The sequence below is a fragment of the Cololabis saira genome, chromosome 17 (assembly GCF_033807715.1).
Source record: "Cololabis saira isolate AMF1-May2022 chromosome 17, fColSai1.1, whole genome shotgun sequence".
In the NCBI taxonomy this organism is placed as follows: Eukaryota; Metazoa; Chordata; class Actinopteri; order Beloniformes; family Belonidae; genus Cololabis; species Cololabis saira.
Window position 1 is genome coordinate 9786197 of NC_084603.1, and position 7608 is coordinate 9793804.

Below are 7608 nucleotides of genomic sequence, written 5' to 3' on the forward strand. Positions count from 1 at the left end.
TTTAAATTTGTAAATTGAGCTACTTTTTTTTAGTTCCTCATCCAGGCGGTTCCATAGTTTCACCCCTTCGACACCGATACACCTTGAGATTTTTTTTGTTCTTGGCCATTTCTGCTCAAAAATGCCATAGCCCCTTAGGTTGTGCCTGCTTTCCCTCACCCGTTAGTTAGTTAGTATGTTAGTATTTACCTGGAACAACTCCAGGATACAGTGTGGGAGCATCTGCTTGTGTGCCTTGTACATTGTTATTGCTGTCTTGAATTAGATTAAATCGTATAATTTTATGGTGTTTGACCGGAAGAAAAGTGGATTTGTTGGTGCGTAGTATTTTTTTCTTTGAACAGCTGAACACCAGTCATCTAACTCTGTATTGTCTGCTGCCTCTTTATTCAGCTGAGATTCTCCTGAGCACCCGTCTATCTGTCCCAGACAGCTTTGTTGACTCACTCAAGCCTTTGCTCTTGACAGCTGCAATTCAATTAATCGTGTTTTGGATTTGAAAAACGTATCTATTCATCAAAATGTCAAGTTTTGAAAAACAAAACAAATCTAAGGAACCAGCTCCCTGGGCTTAAAGTGGCCCCAAGTGCAGGACGGTTCGATAAGCAGCAGACGCGTCAAGCGGGTTTAGGAAAGCTGCCTTAAGTCCGTCACGATAATCAAAGCCGCTCACGGCTTTCATTTCTCCTCTTTTGAGGTTGGGATTGATTTTCTTCCGCCAGTGTCAGAGTTATGATGGCGAGCAGAGCAGAATAGCTTTTGTCTGAAGAGCGACGTGGCTCGCTCACCGCTTCCCTCATCCTCTTCATCACCGAGCAGCACTTTACTCATCCCTGTTGCTTGGCAGCGCTCCAATCGATGTTTCTTAAATGTTCTTGAAACAACAATGTGAAAACCTTGTTATTGAGCATGTAAACCTCTGTGTCAGAACCCCTTCTCTGTATTTTTTAATGATTTCTACTAAGCTAACATCTCTTTTTGAGTTTCTATTCTTTTAAATTCATGACACACTGGGGTTTTTTTTTTGTTTTTCTTCCCCCCCTCAGGTGCACTCTCACATTGTCTACCTCCAAAGCTGGCAGGAAAGCTGCAGTCCCTCGCTGAACGACTGCTGAGCTGCTCCACTGAAGCTCCTGGCAGGACATTTTACTATTCTAGTAGGCTGAGGAAATGAAAAACAGCAACATGACAGCTGTCTGCGTTCAATGTGACTTTTAAAAGTCTGCAGACTGAAGTATACTCCAGCAAAATCAAAGACGTCTCTCCTGTACAGAATTACTAGTGACCCACTCCTTTGTTCAGAGCTCTCATCATGAACCCATTTGTCCAAAGAGAGACATTTCTTTACAAACATGCCCCCCATCACTCACTCTGAAGGCTTTGTAACTTCTCTATTTGGGGCATAAATGAGTGACAATAACAGCAGTCGAGTTTGACAAAATAAACCACAACACCAAGGCTGGGTGTAATGAATAAAAATGTCCCACAGTTCAAGACTGTCGTCAAAGTCTCAGAGAAATCAGCCGAGACTTGGAAAGTCACACAAGATTGTTGTCATTTGGCCTTTCAAATTAAAACCCGCAAACAATCGACACATCGATCTATGAATGTAGATCGAGCTGTCGAATGCAGTGGTGTAAAGTAACGAAGTACTAGTACGTAAATCTTACTGTACTTAAGATTTTTGAGAATTTGTACTTTTATTGCTACTTTTTTTTCCTGTACTTTTATTTTTACTTCGTTACATTTTCAAGGAAAAAAAATCGTATTTTTAATCCACTATATTTAAAATTGGACACGTCGTTACTCGCTACAAATTAAAGTCTTACATTAAATGAAAATGTAGGCTATTGCCGTGAGAACAGCACACCGGGGCTGCGCTCCAAGGTGGGCGGAGTTCTGCTGCGTGGCTACTTTGAAGACACAAGCAGTGCTGAAAATGGAGGAACGACACACGCTCTCAGAAGAAAAGCAAAAACCTGTCAGCGGAGTCAATGGGGTGCAGCAGCAGTGATGAGCAAAGGGAGAAATTAAAATGGAGTAATGGAGACAAACGCTAAAGGGGTCAGAATAATATCACCATTATTTAGAGTTGTAAGCAAATTCTTGGAATAAAGCCACTTTCGACAGTATGACAATGTTGGGACTTAATTTCTTTGCAATCCTTTTGAAAAGAATTTTGTACTTTGTACTTTTTACTTTCGTACTTAAGTACATTTTACACCATGTACTTTTGATACTTTATTATATTTAATTTGAGGTACTTTTATACTTTTACTTAAGTAATGTTCTTAATGGGTACTTTTTACTTTTACTTAAGTAATTTTCAAGCAGAAAATCTGTACTTTTACTTAAGTACAATATTTTTGTACTTTTTTCACCTCTGGTCGATTGTAGAGCTGATGCAGAGGATTTTGTGTTTTTGTCCTTTTACAATATTCATGCACGTAGCTTTCCTGCGTGCTGATGTCACTGCTCCCAGGAGGAACCCTCATGCATAATCCTGCAATTATTCCACCTGCAGCTACCGCATAACAGTTGAGCTGCATCCTTAGACCTTCAAATGTCTACATTTAAAATTAAAAAAGGGAGAATGACCTTTACACAACGCATATACACACCTGGTTCAGTCATAATAAAGAATGCTTTTGAGTTGTAGTCAGAGATGTAGGGTCTAATGCTTCTGGAGGAAATTAATGTCTGGATATCTAAGCCTTTGCTGCATCAATTTTCTTTTCATCCCATCTCCTCCAGCCAAGTGCAGAGCCAAATAACTAACTCTTAAATACAGAGGAGGGCTGTGTTCACTCAGCTGATATTATGACATTTCTTCAATTTACGGTGTCGCCCCCAGTTACATCAAATGACTGACCGGTTTCCACGAGCGCCGTCAGCCTCCCGCGCGGACAGGCCGACAGTCGGCAGCCGTCCAGAAATGACTGAGCTAATTATGTCTCGCCTGCGCTATCGCAGTAAAATCAACCGTGTTGCCGCGGCAGAGGTCGAGTGGATTTATGAAAGCCGTGATTCACTCAGTACGTCCATCGCTTTATCAAAGCGTGTAATTATGTGTAGCGCGAAAAAGCTGAACCTTCCGCCAAACGTGTCAGCCAACCAATCCACGGCGTCAATCACTGTGCAGCTGCGTTCTGCAAATGTTTGCAGAGAGAGGATAGTTGTAGCCCCTGCCACACTGGCAGCGCTACGGAAAAATAAGAGGCAGAGCTGCGGGTGCGATGGACAACTGGGATATGAGAACGTCACCCCATTAGGGCACGGTGGCGCGGATTGTTGTAATATCATCACAGCGAATCCTGTGAGTCAGAAATGCTGGTTTTGGGTGCTGGGTGTCATGAATAAACAATTTCCTCCTCGATTTAGTGCACAGAGGACGGAGACGGGAGCGCTAGAGAAGAAGGGGCTTGATTGACAGCAGCGTGTAACGCTCTGAGAGGGGAATCTGGAGTTGTTTCAATGAGTATGCAGATGCACGGCGCTCAGCAGGCTCTAAGCCGCTCTCCCTAATATCTGGAAAGGTTGTGCCTGAGCTGAATCAAGATGTCATCACTCCAACACCACAGGTATGATTTATTTCATCCACTCCCCCGTTTCAGATGACACAGGTACCACTTTGATAGTGTTGAACTCTCCGTGAAGTGCATCTCCGCTTGGGTGGAAGGAAAACCTCATCCTTCATAACATCCCCAATAAAGACCCTGTGGCAGCCCAACAAATAAGATAAAACAGACCCATCCCCACTTTAAATTCACTTTAAAACAAATATATGCTTCAAATATGTCCATTTTAATGAAAAATGTGAAAATAAGTTGACTTTGATCTGGATTCAGGTCAACATCAAGGTCATTGTACCAAATCAGACCAGCCTAAAACCTGTCACAGGCAGGTAAAGGTAATGAATAAATATCTGAACTTGGTGTCTCAAATAGATTCCAGGAGAAAAAGGAAGGAGCGAGAAAGAAAGAAAGAAAAGGAGTTCAAGAAGTAGTAAGTTAAATTTAGTGTCTGCAATGACAACAGGACTCACATCTGCAACATGGCCACATTCTCGTGTTCAATCTGCAGCACGAGAAGATGAGTTCTGGGAGGAGGTGAGACTGGAGATGAAAAGGATTTTAAAAACACAATTAACTCCCGGCATTTTGCAGGAGCAGGGCTCGTCGCGTGCGAAACAGATGATTGCACTCCCACTGCAAAATATTAATGGAGTGAAAATGAGAAAGCGGTTAGAGGAGCTGTACTCGTCATCTCTTAAAAGATTACACGCGCCCTTGAGAACGCTGACAACTCCGGCTCGTCTAATATCATCCAACATGCAGATGAATCAGATTCTGGGTCAGTCCGATGAGATCTCTTCATTAAGCCACGTTTTACCGTTGCGCTACTGCTTCTCTAGTCTTTAAGCGTGCGGCTTCTGAAGCGGCTTTATATTCGCCAGAAACAGAGCAATTGATCTCTGGAGATCAAAGGAATTTTTGAGCAGTGTTCGCCCTCTGACTGAAGTTTTTTTCTCTCCCACTCTTAACTTTTACTTATTACAACACCAGAGCCCATTTTCCCCCATTTAAATACGATGCAGTTTCATGTCATAAAAAGACAGCGACTCATGCGTTTAAAAGTGGGCGTAATGGCAGCTTTAAAAATTATTATGGGAGAAAAGAGAGGGAGCAGAGATGTCCAGGTGACCACATGCTGCCGTTTGTTATTTCGGAGGCGATTTCACGTCTGGACTGGTGCGTATGCAAGAGCAGGGTGCGAATAAAAGGATTCGGAGAGTTTGAGGCGCGTCAGTGGGCATCAATCTCTCAGCAACGTTTAAAGATTAGGCAAACACCGTAACTTCTTCACAGAGGGTGATCAGAGCCGGTCATTTTTCTCTCTCCGATGTCATTTCCAAGCTTCTCTCTCTTCACAATGAAGAGCTGCGAGCCAAATCGGTGAGAGAGGCTGATGGGCTGAGAAATGGCACGCTTATCTGTGTGGGAGAGTGGAGCAGATCCGGATATGACTTTGTTATCGTGTAGCTGGCTGAAAGAGAGGAGATGAAAGGATGAGATGGAGGGAGAGGAGAGTCCGCTTCAATGTCAGATTAATGTAAAACGCTCATGTCTTGGCAGTTCGGATGAGCCCGAACAAAAACGTCAATTATCCTCAATTAGTAAAATACTCAGCATCGTCTCCCTTTTATTTACTGCCAGGAATTTGTAAATGAATACATTTAAAAAAAAAAAATCAAAGCATCAATTAGAAGCACGACACCCAGGTAAAGTTGGAGTTCATGAAAAACACCAATGTGATGACAGTTTAGGGCTGGGCGATATATTTTGATTTTAATATATATCGATATATTTTCAAAACTCGATATGGTACGAGACAATATCGTTTATATCGATTAAAATTATTATTTTTTTTTTTATGATTTTGATATAGCTTATTTTGTGACAAATTGACTTGAATGTTTTATTTGAGATTTGCACAAATGTTTTGTTATTTGCACAACTGTCAACCTCAGTGGAAAAGTCTGCCTGTTACTGTCTACATTGTATTAATTGCACAGTGTATTTTAATTTAATTTTTATGCAGGAAAGGGATATTTGTTTTATTTTATTCAAGAAGCATTTTATTCTATATATGCAGGCAGTTTATTTTTATTTCATTAGTTTTCTACATTTTGATATTGTGCAGAACTCTGTTAATAAATGTACCTGTGTGACATTTGGCACGAGGCTTTGTATTAAAACTGACTGTTTTTTTAAGGGTTTGCCTCAGAAAAAAAATGAAGCTAACAGAGATGCTATGCTATAATGCTTTGGGGGAAACCCCAATTATGGCACAGAAAAAATATCGATATATATCGAGTATCGCCATTCAGCTATAAAATATCCAGATATGACTTTTGGTCCATAGATAGATAGATAGATAGATAGATAGATGTACTTTATTAATCCCGAAGGAAATTTAAGAGTGGTCAACTGCTCACAGAATCAGTCACACACACAACTAGTATAATAAAACAAGTTAATAAATATTTAAAATAATAAAACTAATGACAGGAGGGGGAACCGACTTGGGGACAAAGGCAAGGACAGGAAAACCAACACACCGCAACGAAACAGCAACAATGAGGACAGAAGTGTTCCAGCACTTCTGCCTTGGAGAGATTCCCCCCACACCCACTTGACTCCTGCTACTCCTACTCCCCCTCCCGCCTCTACCTCCCACACAGGGTGTTGTGCAGCCTGATGGCTCGGGGGACAAACGACTTTGTATGTCTCGTTGTTGAGGAGTTCAGTGATCGTAATCTGTTGCTGATGGTGCTCCTCTGCTGGTTGAACACATAGCTCAGTGGATGGTTGGCGTTGTTCATGATTGCCTTGAGTCTGGTGAGTGACCTCTGCTCCGTTACCTGCTCAACAGAGTCCAGCTTCAGACCCACCACTGAGCCTGCCTTCTTAATGAGCTTGTTCAGCCTCTGGATATTTCTTTTGCTGCCGCTGCCACCCCAGCAAGACACAGCATAAGACAGCACACTAGCCACTACAGAGATATAAAACATCTGTAGGAGCTTGGTGCAGATGTTAAATGATGCCAACCTCCGCAAGAAGTAAAGCCTGCTCTGGCCCTTCTTGTAGAGGTGATCAATGTTCTGAGTCCAGTCCAGTTTATTGTCCAGTATGAGTCCGAGGTATTTGTGGCAGGGCACTATCTCGACCTCCTCACCCTTGATACAGACAGGGAGTGGGGCGGGGGGCTGGCGCCTGAAGTCCATCACAAGCTCCTTAGTTTTGGAGGTGTTCAGGACCAGCTGGTTCTCCTGGCACCACCCCACAAAGTCGCTCACTAGCTCCCTGTATTCCCCCTCCTCGTTCTCCCTGATACATGCTACAACTGCTGTGTCGTCCGAGAACTTCTGAATGTGGCAGAGTTCTGAGTTGTGTTGGAAATCAGCAGTGTACAGGGAGAAGAGGATGGGGGACAGCACGGTCCCCTGCGGAGCTCCGGTGCTGCTGGTGATGGTGCTGGAAATACTGCTACCGATCCTAACAAATTGTGGTCTGTCGGTCAGGTAGTCAGAGATCCAGGAGATGAGGAGGGGGTCCACCTGCATGGTAGACAGTTTTTCCTGCAGTCGTGGGGGCTGAATAGTGTTGAATGCGCTTGAAAAGTCGAAAAAAAGAATCCTCACAGCGCAGCCTCCCGCATCGAGGTAGGAGTGTGTACGATGAAGAAGGTAGAGGACAGCATCCTCCACTCCTATCCTCTCCCTGTAGGCGAACTGGAGTGGATCCTGGGTCTGCTGCACCTGTGACCTCAGGCGGTGTAATACAAGTCTCTCCAAGGACTTCATGACCTGTGAAGTGAGGGCGATGGGACGGAAGTCATTGGGGTCCTTGGAGTGTCTTTTCTTGGGGACGGGGACGATACATGATGTCTTCCACATATCGCCCAGCCTTATGATAGTTTCCCTTTTAAGTGAAGCTGGTTCCCTGAAAGCGGCACCAACGGCTCAAGCAAAGCAGCCGACTCAGCAGAAGCAGTAGGTTTACTGTCCGCCGCATCCCCGAAATAAACAAGCAAGTCCTTTATCAC